Raw genomic sequence first — 17,200 nt, 5'->3', positions numbered from 1 at the left:
GTTTGCAAAACTAATCAGCAAAATTTTTATGAAAATCATATTAAATAATGCATTTAGTATACCACCTATAATGTGCTAACATAGTTACATTATATTGCAAAATACCACCCAAATTCAAAGTATTAGTATTATTTAGCTGAGCTGCCTGGAGGCTATTATTGAAGATTTAGGGTTAGGGAAACCAGAAAAGGAAGACAGAAAGAGTTGAAGATGACATAGACACAGAATAGCTGAATCATCAATAACTCTTTAGTAATGATGTGATAGATGAATCATCTTATTTGGATTGGTAATGTCTTTACTGGTACAAATTACAACCTATGAATGGCTTCCTACTCGGAGATTCTTTTCTTTGCTTTTCTGTAAATTTTTCATTAAAAAAAGATTTTAAAAGCTTCCTGTACACTATCTCCTAAATACAGAAGTTTGCTCTTGGAAATCAAAAACTTTGTCCTAGATTTCTTTTGTATTTTGTCACCTGCATAGTAGAGTTTCAATAAACAACAGGGTTAATTAAACGAATCTTGATAAATACAGTCAGAAATATGGAACACAGTTTAATTTAAATAAGAACACTGTCAATGCAACATAATTCGGATAAAAATCATATACAGGAATATACTGAAGATCTGTGATCAGCTCGGTTTGGGAAATTCCTCAACTGGAAACTCCCTCATCAAGTTAGTAGATAAATCTAGGAAACTGGCCAAGTCACAGAGACATAATAACTTGCCTAGAATTAGAAAGGGAGCCAGTAATAAAGGCCTAACTATAAACCCTTAGAACAGATTGGTTAAAGAAATAAGCCACATTTATTTCCTATATGACCCTATATTCTACTTATTTTCAGTGAATCTCCTAGTTTATACACACAATAATTGGTGTATCTTTAATTTTTCCCCAGAATAGAGAATGTATCAGTTATTCTTGAGCATATGACAGAGAAGTGGCTACAAAAAATGCAAAATGACAATCATACTTTTCACGCTAATTTTTGAAAGACTATACAAGATACGTTGAGACCTGGGTCCAATCCAGAATCTCAAACATGCCTGTGAGTCTCACTGATAAAAATGTGTAAACCATGATGAGTGAGAGACAGAACAGCAGAAAACAGGTGCCATCTAAATGGCACCAGGTGTCTAGCACCATGAGGAACTGGAATAGGTTTGCTAGTTTCCCTAAGAGGCGCGGCACACGTCCATGGCCAAGATTCCAAATATCATGGCTGTATTGTATACAGAACACACGTCACATGGCATATGCCTCCTTTTAGAGTCATCACTAACAAAAGCCATTTATCTCTTACAAAGATAATTTACTGATGTCACAGATGCTTTGAGTGAAATTTTAAAAAGATCTTTTTTCGTTTAAAAAATTAGAAAATTGTAAAATAGTCTCCAATAGTCAGTCTCCATCATGATGCTTGCTGAATTCAGAAAAGTGGTATTTTATTTATATTTACTCTGTTTTTCTTTTCTAGGGCAAAGAACACTGATTTTTCAAGACTTCTCTTGTGTTATTTACTGATAGTCCATCCTTTCTTCTTTTTTGACTTCTATAGAATTATACTATCTGGGTTCTATGATACCAGATAAGGGTTCTTGTTCGTCAATTTAATTCTTTTCAATTCAACAATCATTTATTAGACACCTACTATATGCCAGACATTGTGCTAAGTGCTGGGAGTACAAAGATACCCATGAAATAGCACATGACTTCAAAAAGTTTACGAATATTAAGGGGAAGCAATACCCCAATTTAAAAAAAATACAAATTTAACAAAATATGTTTCCAGGGAGAAGGTCCGGCTCTATATGACAGTTTGTTAATAATACATCCATCAGAGCTGTCTCCTTTATTGTCTTCTCTTTACTTCCTCAAAGAACCCCCTAAGGGTGCTTAACTAATCAATCTGCAACTAATCATTTATAAGGCACCTTGCTGTGTGCCAGGCACTGAGCTATGCCCTGGGGATACAAAAAAGGGAAGAGATAGTCCTTGCCCATGAGGATCTCACAATTTAATGAAGGAGGAAACATCCAAAAAACTATGTACAAAATAAATGATAAATAACCAGCAGAGAGAAGGCACTAGGATAAAGAGGCTTTGGGACTGTAGAAGGTGAGATTTTAGCCAGGGCTAGAAGGAGGCAGAGATAAGGAGAGAAAACATCCCAGACTTGGGGGACAGTGCGCAGAAATGCCCACAACAGAGAAATGGAGAAACAGCAAGGAAACCAAAGTCACTGAAGTGACATGGGGGGAGGGGCACAATATCTTAAAGGGAGGGGAGGGCCTAGTTGGCAAAGATATTGCATACCAAACAGAGGGATTATTCATCCCAGGGGGATGAAACAGTTAATAACTCATTTCTTCCAATGGCAGTCCATCAGGCCTTTTCACTCATTCCTGAAGTTGGGTTGTCATTAGTGCCTTTTCTCTCCCTATTACAGCCTGATTGTGTGAAGGCAAGAGCCACCTTGCTTTTCCATTGTACTGCTGACTTAGGATAATGATGGGCACAAAATGCTTTTGTATTTGCTCATTCATTTGACAGAATGAGAGTTTCTGAGGTTGCAATGGAAAGGGAAGGAAACATGGGATAAGGATCCAACATGGATGGATAGGAAGGATGAGATAAGGAGCTCCAAATTGGACATTCTACAACTGAAAAGGCACAAGAACACTGAGTGGAAAGGCAAGCTGCAAATGACCCTGCCCTTCATAGTAACAAAAGAAGTGCTGGTAGGAAGACGAGACATGTGAAGGTGTACTCCCCTCCGCAATTCTCAAGTCTCTACAAAGACATTCTTCTGAACGGATAATCTTTCCCAGAGCGGGAGTTATATAGGAGAGTCTTTGAGCTCTCTATTTTATGGGCTTGGCTTCTTGATCCAGCCTTACTCACTCAGAGTATCTTCTTTCTCCTTTCAAAGATAACCTCTCTTTGAGTAACTTCCACATCCTCCCAGAAGAGGTTATAAATTACTTGAGGGCAAGTTGAGATCAATTTATAATATCTTTGTTTATTTTTTTTATCTCTGTGACCAACTAGTACTATACACAAAGACTTTCAGTCTTCCTTAATTTTAGTCCTTTTCCTGAAATTTTTTCTAATTTATCCTGTCTGTTTTGTTTGTACATGGTACTTTGCAAATAGTTTCCCTTATTAAGAGCTCCTTGAAAATAGGGGCTAAAGGGGTAGAGCTAAAAATGACAGAGTAATGACAGCAACTCACCCAAACTCTCCCCAATACTCCTCTCCAAAAAACTTTAACGTCTCAAGCACAGGCCTGGAGAACACTGAATACATCTTTGCCTGGTTCATACCACCCCGGAAGTACCCAAAACTTAAGACTCCCAGAACTATCTCTGAAAACAGCAACATGAAACTTGTGTGATGGCAACTCATTCACTCTAGGAACAGAGCCCAACTTTAATAATTAAGACGGTAAAATATGAAATTAAAAATCTAGAAATAGGCTAGAAAAATGAGAATGCTGTAAGAAAAGGAATTCATAGCTAAGTAAAAGAAGCAGAGAAAATTACTGAAGAAAACAATGCTTTAAGAAACAGAATCAGCCAAATAGTAAAAGGGATAGAAAAATCCATTGAAGAGAAAAACTCCTTAAAAAGCAGAACTAGCCAATGGGGGGGAGGGGGGAGGAGGCGGGAGGAGGGGGCGAGGGGAGGGAGATATAAAAGTTCCCTGGAAAAAAAAAGAATTCCTTAAAAATTAGAATTGGGAAAGTGGAATATAATGACTCCATGAGACATCAAGGAGCAATAAACTAAAGTCAAAAAGAGAAAAAAGAAAAAATATGAAATATCTGAAAACAATTGCCCTGGAAAATAGATCAAGGAGAAATAATTTAAGAATTAACTGTATGACCTTGAAGTCATAATCAAAAAAAGAGCCTTGACATTATAGTTCAACAAGTTATTAAGGAAAACTGTCCTGATATCCTAAAATAAGAGGGTAAAATAGAAAATTTTAAATCCACTAATCACTTCTGGAATGAAAATTCCCAGGAATATTATAGTTAAATTTCATAGCTTCAGGTCAAGGAAAAACTACTGTAAAACAATCAAGAAGAAACAATTCAAATATCATGGAGCCACAGTCAAGATCACACAAGATTTAACAGCTTCCACATTAAAGGAATGTGGAATTTGGGGATTATGGAATTTGGAATATAATGTTCGAGAAGGCAAAGAAGCTAGGATTACTACCAAGAAAAATGTACTCTGCAAAACTAAATACTATATAATCCTACAGAGTGAACAATTAAATAAACAGAAGACTTTTAAGCATTTTTTATGAAAGGACCAGAGCTGACTAGAAAACCTGACTTTCAAATATGACTCAAGAGAAGCATAAAAGAGGTAAACAGGAAAGAAAAATTGTAAGAGATGGAATAAGGTTAAACTGTTTACATTTTCATATGGGAAGTTGATACTTGTAATTCCTAAGAACTTTTTCAGGATTAGGGCAAGAAAGCAGTGGTCAGAAGCAAAAGCATTTTGAGAAAACAAGGTAAAAAGAGAAAAAGAAAGATAAGTGGGGAAAAAAAATAGTATGGAGGGAAATACAGAGTTAGTAATCAAATCAAAATTGTGAATGTTAATGGAATGAAATCACTCATAACATGGAAGCAGATAGAATGAATCAGAATCCAGAAATTATTTACAGAAACATACTTGAAACAGAGAGACACACATAGAATAAAAATAAGAGGCTGGAGCAGAATCTATATTGCTTCAGCTGAAGTAAAAAAGGCAGGGGTAGCAATCATGATCTCAGACAAAGCAAAAGCAAAAACAGACCTAATTAAAAGATAAGGAAACTATATTTTGCTAAGCCATAAACAATGAAAAAATATTACTAAATATATTGAATACTAAACACATAAGCACCAAACAACATGGCATCCAAATTCTTAAAGAAGTTAAAAGAGTTATAGAAGGTAAAAGACAATAAAACTATACTAGTGAGGAGCCTCAACTTTCTCCTCTAAGAACTAGATAAACTTAACCATAAAAAATAAGAAATAAGTTAATAAGGTGAACAGAATTTTAGAAAAATTGTATATGAGAGCCTTTTGGAAATAACTGAATGGAACTAGAAAGGAATACACCCTATTCTTAACTATATATGACACCTTCACCAAAACTGACATGTATTAGAGCATAAAAGCTTCACAACCAAATACAGAAAAGCAAAATATTATATGGATCCTTTTCATATCATAATACACTAAAAATTATGTTAGTAAAAGACTATGAAAACACAGAATAAGAATTAATTGGAGATGAAATAATATAATCCTAGGTAATGAGTGGGTCAAAAAACAAATCATGGAAACAATACATAATTTCATTAAAGAAAATAACAACAATGAGATAACATACCAAAATTTATGGGATGCATGTAAAGCAGCAATCAAGAGGAAAATTTATATCTCTAAATGCTCAATCAAGAAAGTAGAGAAATAGTGGATTTAGGAATTTAGCATGTAACTAAAAAAAATAGAAAAAGAATAAATTTACATTTTTCAATTAAATACCAAATTGGAAATCCTAAAAATTAAAGGATATATTAACAAAATCAAAAGTAAAAGAACTCTACTCAACTAATAAAACTTAAGAACTGATTTTATGGGGGGAACCCCATAAAATAGATAAATCACTGATTAGCTTGAATTTTTAAAAAATTAAGAAAAAAATAAAATTACCAGTATCAAAAATGAAAATGGAAATTAATGAATTAATTGATGAATGAATTAAAATGAAATTAGTGCAATTAGGGAAGATTTTGCCCAATTACATGTCAATAAATCTAACTTAAATCTAAGTGAAATGAATGAACAGTTTAAAAAACTAATTGCCAAGATTAACAGGTTAGGAAATAGCATACTTAAATGACCCTATCTTAGGAAAAAAAAAACAAATCCATCAATGAGCTCCATAAGAAAAAATCTGGAAAATTAAGCAATAAAGGAATACTCCAAATTCTTTTTATGACACAAAGATGGTTCTGATACCTAAACCAGGAAGAAGAAAACCAGAAATAGAAAACTGTAGACCAATTTCCTAATTTTAAATAAAATACTAGCAAGGAGTTTACAGCAATATAGCATAAAGATCACACTCTATGACCATGTGCGATTTATACCAGGAATACAGGACTAATTCAATGTTAGGTATACTGTCAGCACAATTGATCATATCAATAACAACATCAAAAATCATATGAATATCTCAATAAATCCAAAAAAAAGCTTTTGACTAAATACAACTCATTAAAAACACTCAAAAGCATAATAAGTGAAGATTTCCTTAAAATGTTAAGTACAGTCATTCCTCAAAATTTGTAGAATTAGGAGTACAAAACCCCTGCAAATGTGAAAAAACAGCAATAACTATGCCCCAATCTTCATTTTTAATAATTATTATCATACTTATTTCAAATATGAAACAAGTAAAACAATGATCTGGACCCCCCCAAAAGTTGCCATTTCTATGCAAAAAAAGTCAACATCTTATACACTGCAGCCCTTGCAGAGGCCAATGTAGCTGTAGCAACTGCTTCGTGGATTTCCTTCTCCTACTAAAAGCACAAGATACAAAGATCACTGTGGGGAGAATCACATGATTGAGTCTAAATAGGAGAAAAGCAAAGAGCAGGCATTTCCTAAGAGAATGAGTATGAGTAACCTACAGCTACTTAATGGAATGAAACTTTTCTCAAAAAGTTAACTATTTATAATAAACCTGTGGATGTATACCCATGGTGGTAATTTCTAAAGCAGACTAATGATATATAACATTTATGCATTGGTGACTTTCTCAATTCTTTTTTAAGTTTTCTTTACATAAATTCATCATCTATAATTTTAAGTAGTATGTAACAAATCTCCAAAAGTTCCCATTTGATTACTGATGACCAACTTGTGACCAACCAAAACAGAGTGTAAGATTCATGAGTGTCAAGGAATGCCCATAATATCTATCTAAAATCATCAGCAACTATCTATAACAGGTATAAGTCAGAGGCCCTCACAATAGTCAGGAGTGAAACAAGGATGCCCATTATCACTATTATTATTCGCAACCCAATCAGAGGCACTAGCAATAGTCAAGTAAAAGAAACTGAAGAACAGATAATGAAGAAACAAAACTTATCAGTCTTTACAGATGATATGATGGTATAGTAGACTTAGAGAACCCTAGTTCAACTGAAACAATTAACAACTTTAGCAGAGTTGTAATTCACATAATTTGTTATTCAGTTGTTTCAACTATATCTGACTCAGCATGACCCCATTTGAGGTTCTTTGGCAGAGATATTGCAGCGGTTTGCCATTTCCTTCTCTGGCTCATTTTACAGATGAGGAAACTGAGGCAAACAATTAACTGATTTGCCCAGAGTCACACAGCTAGTAAGTGTCTGAGGCCAGATTTTAACTCAAAAGAAGTCTTCCTGAATTTAGGTCCTACACTCTATCTATCCACTGTGCCATCTAACTACCCTAGGATATAAAATAAAACCACATAAATCATCAGCATTTTTACATATTAACAAAGTCCAGCAAGAAGAAATAGAAAGAGAAATTCCATTTAAAATAACTGCAAATAAAAAAATAGTGTCACACCAATTAACTACCAAAAATTATTTTAAAGAGCAAAAAAAAAAAAAAAAATTAATTGATCTTGAAGAGCAAAAGATCAAGAATACCAAAGTAATCAATTAAAAAATGTGAAGGAAGATGGCCTATTCAATCTCCAACTGTATGACAAAGTAATAATAATCATATAAACAATCTAGTACTGGCTAAGAAATAAGAGTGGGGATCACTGAAATAGATTAGGTACACAATGTCCAGTAGTAAATAATTTAAGTCATTCCCCAATTGATAAGTGGTTAAAGTATATGAAGAGACTGTTTTCAGATGAAAAAAATCAAAGTTAGCTATAGGCATATGAAGAAGTGCTCTAAAATACCTTTGATTAGAGATGCAAATTAAAACAACTCTGAAATATCACCTCATCCCTCTCAGATTGGCTAACATGATAGAAAAGGAAAATGACATATGTTGGAGGAGATGCGGAAAAAGAGGGGTACTAATGTATACTCCTGGTGGAGTTGCAAACTACTCTCGCCATTGTGCAGAGTAATTTAGAAGTTAGCTCAATGGGCTATAAAACTATGCATACTCATTGACTCAGCAATATCACTACTTGCTGTATCCCAAAGAATTCTTTTGGGAAAAAAAAATCTGTACAAAAATGATTAAGTACTTCTTTTTGTGGTGGTAAAGAGTTAGTAATTGAGGGGATACCATCAATTAGTAAATAACTGAACAAGTTATAGATTATGATTGTGCCATAAGAAATGAGAACAGCATGATTTCAGAAAACTCTGGGAAGAATTATATGAACTGATGATACAAAGTAAAGTGAACAGAATCAAGAGAACATTGTACATAGAATAGTAATAGTATATAATGATCAACTAAGAATAACTTAGTTATTTGGATCAATACAATGATCCAAAACAATTTCAAAAGACTTTTGATGAAAAATGCTATCCATCTCCTCAAAAAGATGTGACTGCAGTTTGAAGCATATTTCTTAAACATTCTTTTTCTTGCTTTTTTTTGCAATATGACTAATATGGAAATGTTTGACATGATTTCACATGTATAATTGATATCTTTCTTGACTTTTCAAGAAATGGAAGGAAAGAAGAAAATCTGGAACTCAAAAATTTTTTAATTAAATTAAAACAACTTAATAGAAGTAAAGTTCACAAATAATTCTTTGTGTTTTCAAACAACAATTAAGTTTTTTTTCCTTTCTTTGTATCCCCAATGCTTAGCATAGTACAATGCACATAGTAGGCACTTAATACTTTTTGATTTGACTTGACTTGAGCAAGCTCTTAACATATTTGTTGAACATAATGGAGTTTCAAATACTTGCTGGATGTCTTTATGTATATACATCTTTCCACCCACTCAAGCTCAATAAAAACTCATGTAATATCAAAGCAAGAAAAAAATTCAAAGATTCCCCCAATCTGATCCTCTCTTTTTATGAAAAGGAAACATCTCATGAGAAATAAACCTGATCCTTCAGGGTAACCAGCATTCCATGTTTCTTCTCAGGTTTAATTCCTAACTCAGCATTTCTTCTCCCAAGCAAACTTCCAAATCAAATTATCACTCTCTCATAGACCATGCAGTATAGATACTCTCTACACAAATATTTGTTTGCTGATACTGCTGCTACTGGAAATATTTTCCAAGTTCCAAGGAGGCCAAGAACATTTCTGCACTCCCATGAAGCATTTCCCCACTTTTTGTTCCAAGGATCAAAAGGTGGCTTCTCATAACGGGGAGGGCTGCAGTCACAACTCTTCCCATGAAGGCATTTGTGGGGATGAGAGGAGAAAGCTCCAGGAAGTGGGAGGGGCTAAGACTTGGAAAGGTCTCACAAGTATTCCAACAGTAGAGAGAGGAGGCTCATAGAACAACAGTGTTGGCTTCTTTAGGCTCTAAATGCAGCAATGCCCTCAGCATCTGCCATAATTCATATATATGGGGTAGTACCATACCAGAGCTTATTATAAATGTTTTTCCAAGAGTTGTATTCTCTTTGAGTAACATTGAATGCAATGGCAGAAATGAAAACAACTCGTTCTGGGATTCCTGCCTTCTTTTTAGATCATATGTATATCCACACAGAATTAAGCCATCCTCTAACAATAACTTAACAACATAAATAAAACACAATAGGGGCAGTTTCCATTGAAAGGATTTAACTACAAAACTAAAGTGAATAAAAATTTCATACCAGCTCTTGTCCTCTGACTTCTGGTGGTCCTTCTACCACCTTCACAGCATTCTTTTTGGTATCCACCCACTCAAAGTTCTCATCTACCAGGAATTTCAATTCATTCCTAACAAAATTAGGGGAAAATAAAAAATAAAAACAAAATAAAAAGGTATGTTTAAATTATATCAGCACCTGTATTAAATGCAAATGTATATAGTAGATAATGTATAATTAGTAAAATCAAATAGCTTACCAAAGAAAAAATCTAAATAAATTAAACTAACAAGAAAACGATATATTCCCTGTGTTCAAGGGGTTTATAATTTATTATTTTGTAATAGTAATAGAAGTAATGTTTACAAATAATTCTTTGTGATTTCAAAGTACATATTATAGATTGCCTCACTTGATATTCATAACACTCCTTAGAAGGGGATATTGTTATTATTTCTATTTTACAATGAGCAAAATGAGTTAACTCATTTAGTTAGTAAAGAGGAGGTATGATTTGAACTCTGGTCTTCCTGATTTCCAAGTCCAGCATCCACTAGATAAGGCTGCCTATTTGCCATCAATAAAAGACATATACAAGTTCCTGTGATTTGGACAGGGCATTTAACCTCCATGGCTTTCAATTTTTCTCTTCAGTAAAATGAAATGGCTATACTACCTCTAAAGGTCCTGCCAATTCCAAATCAGTGATTCTCTGACCACATGCAATATGGATCCATAATCTTATTGCTACAGGTGCTTTTCTCAATAGTATAGATTCCAAGTTATCCATGCCTTGGGCCACACTGATTCTTCCCTTAAATCCACCATAGAGAATCTACCTAACACAAGGGAAACTTCTGGCTTTAAAAAAAAGGTTGTTTTTTTTTTTTTGTTTTTGTTTTTTGTTTTTTGTTTATACCTTGATCTTAATAGATGACTAACCTATCTGCTTTTCTAATCATATATGTCCTTCTAAATATCTTTTATATCACTATTTGCAATCTATCAAATAAATTGGTTTTGGTATCAGTTCAAAAATGGGTTTAGAGAATCACTGAATATTGACTGCTCAATTTTTCAAAGATATGGGTTTAGAGAATTACTGAATAGGTGGCTCAATTTTTCAAAGAATGTTATGAGCCAAAATTTATACACATTATTTAATTTGATCTTAAGATCTATACTGATTATCTTCTTTCTCTTCTATTTTGGATCTCATTGACCACAAGCAGTGCTTGTTTGTTTAATTACACAGTATCATCATAGGTTTTTCCAAAGTGGGTTGTTACAGTGGGGAGTTTTTGTGGATCTCTCTTAGGAGTGCCTTATAGAACTCCAGGTTTGTTATAATTAGCATAATCAAAAGCATTTAAGATAGAACATCACCAGCTATACCTAAGCCACTCCTTTCTCTTTGGACTCTGCCTAGGAAATTCTCCAGAACATCAACAGATTGAGGAACAGATCTTTTGTATACTTTGCTTAATAGTGATACAGGCAGTGAACAAAGTTCAAAAGGAATTTTGAATGATCTTAACACACGAGGAAGGGCACAGGTTGTTGGCATTTAGGTCTAATGCCTTTTCTTTGCAATAAAAGGGAAAGGAACAAGCATTTATTAAGTTCCTACTATGTGCCAGGCACTGTGCTAAGTGCTTTAAAAACATTTTCTCATTTGACTCTCACAATAATCCCAGGAAGTCTGTATTATTACTATCCCCATTTTAAAGTCTATGAAACTGAGGCAGACAGTGGTAAAATTATTTGCCCAGAGTCATATAGCTAATAAGTGCCTACAGACTAACTTTTAATCAGTTATTCCTGACTTCAAGCCCAAACCTCTCTACAACGTGCTACCTAGTAGCCTAAAAGAATATACCCAGTGGGACCTTGTATTATCATTACACCTCTCAGCAATTGTGTGAATGAAGATATGTCCACTTTAAACAATCATCTTCAAAAGCCTGCTTGTTCCATTCGTCTATTTTCATCAAGGATATCTTCAATATATTCACAGAATACTTTCAAAAAAATTAAGAGAAATTATATTTGTGAGCCAGAAGTTATTGATGGGCTGTGATTCTTACAATCCCCTTTTTAAAAAATCATTTCTGTTATTTTCTCAATTCTTTAAGGATGCTTTATAAGGCATTTTAAAATCAATCCTTAAGTACCTTTAAAATACATTTGCTCTGTATTTACTGGGTCAAGTCTACTAGTTCTTCCCCTTTTTCATTTCCCCAATTCTTACTCTATCTCTTTTCAATAATGATGTGTTGGAACCTAAATGGAGTCAAACTATGCCATTTACTGCCTACTCTATGGTCACATCAAGAAGCATCTTGCCTTGGAACATGCCCTGCAAATTTTAACAACTCTTTCAATTCTTTTCATTGCTCCCCTCTTTGCTTTCCTTTCTCCTTTACTTTCTCCAACATTTGTCATTTTCCTTTATCTGTGCCAACTTGAGGGTAAAAGGCAGAACTTTAAGAGTAATGTTAATTTGCATTTCTTCTAATTATTAGTGATTTGGAGCACTTTTTCATAGGATAGCTTAAATGTCTTCCTTTAAAAAACTGCCCATCCTGAGCAAATATAATAAAGATGACAATACTACCTAAACTAATCTATTTATTTAGCACTATACCAATCAGACTCCCAAAAAACTATTTTGATGACCTAGAAAAAATAACAAAGTTCATATGGAAAAACAAAAGGTCAAAAATTTCAAGGGAATTAATGAAAAAAAAGTCAAATGAAGGTGGCCTACCTGTACCAGATCTAAAATTATATTATAAAGCAGTGGTTACTAAAACCATCTGGTATTGGCTAAGAAATAGACTAGTTGATCTATGGAATAGGTTAAGTTCAAAGGACAAAACAGCCAATAACTTTAATAATCTAGTGTTTGACAAACTCAAAGACCCCAGTTTTTGGGATAAGAACGCATTATTTGACAAAAATTGCTGGGAAAATTGGAAATTATGGCAGAAACTAGGCACTGACCCACACTTAACACCATACACCAAGATAAGGTCAAAATGGGTTCATGATCTAGGCATAAAGAATGAGATTATAAATAAATTGGAAGAGCATAGGATAGTTTACCCCTCAGACCTGTGAAAGAGGAAGGAATTTATGACCAAAGGAGAACTAGAGATCACTATTGACCACAAAATAGAAAATTTTGATTATATTAAGTTTAAAAGTTTTTGTACAAACAAAACTAATGCAGACAAGATTAGAAGGGAAACAATAAACTGGGAAAACATTTTTACAGTCAAAGGTTCTGATAAAGGCCTCATTTCCAAAATATATAGAGAATTGACTCTAATTTATAAGAAATCTAGCCATTCTCCAATTGATAAATGGTCAAAGGATATGAACAGACAATTCTCAGACGAAGACATTAAAACTATTTATAGCCATATGAAAATATGCTCCAAATCATTATTAATCAGAGAAATGCAAATTAAGACAACTCTGAGATACCACTACACACCTGTCAGATTGGCTAGAATGACAGGGAAAGATAATGCGGAATGTTAGAGGGGATGTGGGAAAACAGGGACACCGATACATTGAATTGTTGGTGGAATTGTGAACACATCCAGCCATTCTGGAGAGCAATTTGGATCTATGCTCAAAAAGTTATCAAACTGTGCATACCTTTTGATCCAGCAGTGTTTCTACTGGGCTTATACCCCAAAGAGATACTAAAGAAGGGAAAGGGACCTGTATGTGCCAAAATATTTGTGGCAGCCCTGTTTGTAGTGGCTAGAAGCTGGAAAATGAATGGATGCCCATCAATTGGAGAATGACTGAGTAAATTGTGGTATATGAACGTTATGGAATATTATTGTTCTGTAAGAAATGACCAGCAGGATGAATACAGAGAGGACTGGCGAGACTTATATGAAGTGATGCTAAATGAAATGAGCAGAACCAGGAGATCATTATATACTTCAACAACGATACTATATGAGGATGTATTCTGATGGAAGTGGATTTCTTCGACAAAGAGATCTAACTCAGTCTCAATTGATCAAGGATGGACAGAAGCAGCTACACCCAAAGAAAGGACACTGGGAAATGAATATAAACTGCTTGCATTTTTGTTTTTTTTCCTGGGTTATTTATACCTTCTGAATCCAACTCTTCCTGTGCAACAAGAGAACTGTTCGGTTCTGCACACATATATTGTATCTAGGATATACTGTAACCTATTTAACATGTATAGGACTGCTTGTCGTCTGGGGGAGGGGATGAAGGGAGGGAGGGGAAAAATCGGAACAGAAGAGAGTACAAGGGATAATGTTGTAAAAAATTACTGGCATGGGTTCTGTCAATAAAAAGTTATTAAAAACAAAAAAAAAAACCTGTCCATCCATATTATTTGAGTATGTAGTACCTCTTATTGTTATAACTTGGATATGAGAACTAAAAACCATTGGAGATATTTTTCCCAGTTAAATGTTTCTGTTCTTATTTTAGCTGTGTAGGTTTTGTCTCTTTTTAATTCATGAACTCTACCTTATAAATATATCTGAAAAGCAATTTCTTCCTTATTCCTCTAATTTCTTTATAATAAGATCTTTAATATCTATGCCATATATCCAATTCTAGCTTAACTTTTAACATGGCAAGAGGTATTGATCTAAATCTACTTTTTGCTCTACTATCATCTAGTTTTACTAGCATTTTTTTTTCAAATAGAGAATTCTTAAATCAGTAGCTGAGGTCTTTAGGTTTAACCAATCAAGCACCTTTTATTGTAATGTCTTAGCATTGTTCAGTTGCTTTTCAAAGTTGGACTCTTTGGACCCTATAGTAGAGTGCCAGACTAGAGTCAGGAAGACAGAGTTCAAATCCAGCCTCTTCCTAACAATATGACCCTGGGCAAGTCACTTTACCCTGTTTGCCTCAGTTTTCTCATCCATAAAACAACCTGGAGAAGGAAATGGCAAACCCTGCCAGTATCTTTGCCAAAAAACCCCTAAGTGAGATCACAAACTTCAAGAAGTTAAGCAATGAGGTAATAATCAGTCCCTGCTGAAATCAGTCAAGAAAGTTGCAATCTACTGGGCTTACAGAAAACTAGGCTACTAGATTTGTTATCTTCTGTTGTATGTGTCCTTATGTTATATGATCTGTTTCATTGACCTGGCAATTAGTGCAGTGCTGGCACTTAGGAAACATTTAATTAATGTTTTTTGGCTGCCTTGTGATTGACTAAATAGTCACTCTATTACCAGCACCAAATTATTTTGATGATTATTGCTTTATAGTATAGCTTGAAATTTAGAGTTTCTTGTTCCTTTCCTTTCCCATTTTTTTCTTTATTATCATTTCTCTTAATATTCTTTGCTTTTTCTTCCTTCAGATACAAGATAATCCTCTGATAATTTGATTTCTATGGCAATAAGTAAACCAATTTAGATATTTTATGTACATATTTGTATCTATCTTTAAATAATTAATATTTCCCCATTCATTTTAGGTCTATTTCCTAGAATGCACTAAGAAACTCATGATTTCTAGGTGTCATTGATTATTTCTCTAGATAATCAGGGCTCAACATCTTTGAGCAGGCGATGACAATATAGGAGACTACAGGAGCAATGTGGCAATCATCCTATGCATGGCTGACACCCCATTATTCCATCCTCACAAGTTCTGAAGTACATGTAGCTAGGAAGTCTGAATGTCAGTGGCTAGAGAGAATTAAAAAACTCTAGACATTCCAAATATATGTGAAAATTGTTGGCAGGCTTTGTAAACTTCCTTATCTTTTACTATCTTTTAGTTCCTTTTCCCTCTCCTCATCTGTGTTGGATAGCAAGCAGCCAAGATTTTTCTGGGTGTGCAACTCAATGGCTGAAGAACTCAAACTCAAACATCTCTTCCCCATTATTTCCCTTCTTCTTCCTAAGGGACTATGCACATGCTACAAGTCCCCACTTTTTCTTACTCTTTCATGGATTCACAGCTCAGTTGATTAAAGGTCAGGTAATTTCTTTCTCACATAAATCCCATTCCTTTATAAGTTACTTCCCCTCTCTTTCTCCTTCAAATTGCCCACTTAACTCAAGGAAACGGTTCTCTCTTTGTGAATAAAAGAATTACAGCAGTTATGGTTGACAATATTAAGAGTGGTGCTTGTGAAGCATCTCTAACAAGAAAAAGAAAAACCATTATTAAGTGCTGAAGTCCAATCCTGCCAAAGAACAAGTTCTTTCAATATTGGAATCAGAATGGTCCTTTACCAGGGTCTGTGAACTTGGGGCTTATTTTTTAAATTTTTTGATAATATATCTTAATGTAATTAGTTTCCTGTATATTACATGTTCTGTTTTATTCACTGAAAAGCATAATTCTGAGCAGGGTCCCTGGGCTTCTTCAGGCCTCAAAGGGGGCTAAAATACAAAAGAGGAAAGAACCCCTGTTCCAGAGCCACAAAAAGGCTTCACACTCTATGAAAATACTATATCTCCCTGGTACACTCTTAATTATAGCCATTTCAAGTTCCAGAACTTAATATCAGAACTGTTTTCTGTTAAATTTCCTTATTTAAGTTACATTTAATTAATGGAGAATCATGTGACACTCTCATTTTCACCACAAATATACTGTATTTTAACTATACAACTGGTTTTCAGAGCTGACTGCAAACTGAGGCACCATCCATAACGTCATGTCTGTAGAATTAATGTCTCTAATATGCAAGTTACAAATGAGTTTCTAGAGCACAAATGTTAACAATCATTTCTACTATATTCTTAAAATGTAATATATCCACAAAGTCTGACACCTTAGAAAACATATTCCATCAAGTTTGAGCTTTGGGGTTTTTTTTCCTCTTCACTGAGGAAGGAAAATAGATGTATATGTAATCCCAACACCCAAGTAGCATAGTGCTTAAAGAGCTAGAATGGGAGACTGGAAGATCTGAGTTCAAACACAGTCTCAGTCACTTGCCATCTGGGTGACTCTGGGCAAATCACTTAAGTTCTATCTGCCTCAGTATCTCTAATTAGTACTGAGTATAGTACCTGACAGTAGGAGGTGCTTAATAAAAAGCTTGTTCCCTTCCACTCCCATTGCTCCTTCTTCCTCTTCCCTTCCCCCATCCCTTTAAAATTCTGGTTATCCAACTAATTTAGGAACAAGTAATGTATTTTGTATCATTTTTACCCCATGCAATGATTTATTCCTTCCAGAATATCCTTAACATTATCATCAACCAACTTGTTTTGGTGGATCATCTCTGAAAAATAAGATTTAGGCATTCAAATTCTTTATGGAAGATTTATGGGAAAAACGAACAAAAGCTATACATGGGAAGAAATGGACAGGCTGCCATC

The 17,200-nt window shown here is 34.2% G+C and overlaps 1 protein-coding gene across 5 annotated transcripts in view; it reads right to left on the bottom strand.

Moving 5' to 3' along the window:
• PCGF5 (polycomb group ring finger 5) overlaps positions 1-17,200 on the bottom strand; it is a 151,220-nt gene that overhangs the window by 101,343 nt on the left and 32,677 nt on the right. For 4 of the 5 annotated variants that reach the window (XM_051981630.1, XM_051981627.1, XM_051981626.1 and 1 more), the window contains exon 2: positions 9,861-9,966. The exons of the other annotated variant lie outside the window; for it this stretch is intronic. The gene's annotated coding sequence lies outside the window, so the exon portion shown is untranslated. The remainder of the gene's footprint in view (positions 1-9,860; positions 9,967-17,200) is intronic. 5 annotated transcript variants of the gene reach the window in all.

The sequence above is a fragment of the Antechinus flavipes genome, chromosome 2 (assembly GCF_016432865.1).
Source record: "Antechinus flavipes isolate AdamAnt ecotype Samford, QLD, Australia chromosome 2, AdamAnt_v2, whole genome shotgun sequence".
Taxonomy (NCBI): Eukaryota; Metazoa; Chordata; class Mammalia; order Dasyuromorphia; family Dasyuridae; genus Antechinus; species Antechinus flavipes.
Note: the sequence above shows the minus strand (reverse complement) of the source record. Positions and strands in the feature narration are given on the sequence as shown.